This window comes from Sinocyclocheilus grahami, unplaced genomic scaffold, assembly GCF_001515645.1.
Source record: "Sinocyclocheilus grahami isolate Dianchi unplaced genomic scaffold, SAMN03320097.WGS_v1.1 scaffold1123.1, whole genome shotgun sequence".
Taxonomy (NCBI): domain Eukaryota; kingdom Metazoa; phylum Chordata; class Actinopteri; order Cypriniformes; family Cyprinidae; genus Sinocyclocheilus; species Sinocyclocheilus grahami.
This window is the reverse complement of record NW_015506302.1, coordinates 468,286-469,428: the sequence shown is the minus strand read 5'-3', so window position 1 is coordinate 469,428 and position 1,143 is coordinate 468,286. Positions and strand designations below refer to the sequence as shown.

Genomic DNA, 1,143 nt, shown 5'->3' with positions numbered 1-1,143 from the left:
ATACTTGTTCTTGTGAATTTATTTGGATGTTAATTACATTGTGCATTGTGTGTCTGTTTACATACATGTTGCTGCTGATTGGGCTGACATGTTTGACACATCCACCAAACAAGAGAAAACGCATCTCAAACCCCGTTGCACACCGTTTCCAGGAAACATGTCGTTCAAACCGGAAACCGTAGCAAAACGTTGCACACCGGTTTGAGCTTGAACTTGCCCCAGATGAACAAGACAAACATTACTAAAAGATTTTGCCACACTCCCCCAGTTGATTGATTGCATTAGGAAATAGCAGGTTTTATTTTTTTTGTATTAGAAGTTGCCTGAAATCTTAAATGTAAATAAATATGAAATTAGCATACATTTTCGAAACATAAATCTGACCGTTGGATAAAGCCAGTTCAAAATTCTTGTTTCATTTTGTTTACATACTAGAATTAAAAAAGGAAATAAGGAAAATAGGAAATACCTCCTTTTTTAACGTTTTAGAAATAAAATGTTGCATGACATAAACATAATTTAGAGGGGGAAAATCCTTTTGAAATATGTATTGTATTTAAAATCTACTTAGGCTATAAACAAATGAATTGCAATGAAACAAAGACTTCCATCTCAAAACTGACCAGTACATTAAAAAAATAATGTTTTGCCTGTAGTGTCTTGCAAATGTTTTTTTTTTTTGTCACTGTTTTAGTTCCATTCCTCATTCATTTCTCAGTCCGTGTCAATTTTTTACATCCGCAAATAAAATAAAAAAATAAACCGTTATGTTCACTCCACTGTGATACTGCGCTAAGTCTATTTATGGGCACTTGAAAAGTTGCTCAGTGGCACGAGAGCTTTTATTTTAAAAAAGCACAAGCGGATGTTGTCGACTCATTGGCCAGCTTCGCGTTTCGAGCTATGAAAAGGTGGATACTTCCCCATTTATCACAGAGTTAATCTTTTGTGTTATTAGCATTTCAGTGATACTTAAAAACCTTAAAAAGAAATACTTCAAATAGTGTGACCTCAATACTTCAAATATATGCCACTTGCTATCGAGTTGTTTGTGTAGGTACACTCTAAAAAATGTTGGGTTAAATACAACCCAGTGCTGGGTAAAATAGGGACAAACCCAGCAATTGGGTTGTTTTGACCCAG

General features: G+C 34.6%; 1 protein-coding gene across 3 annotated transcripts in view; it reads left to right on the top strand.

Moving 5' to 3' along the window:
* The window catches only part of LOC107567043 (zinc finger protein 239-like), a 9,742-nt gene that overhangs the window by 780 nt on the left and 7,819 nt on the right, over window positions 1-1,143 (top strand). The window lies entirely within an intron of this gene.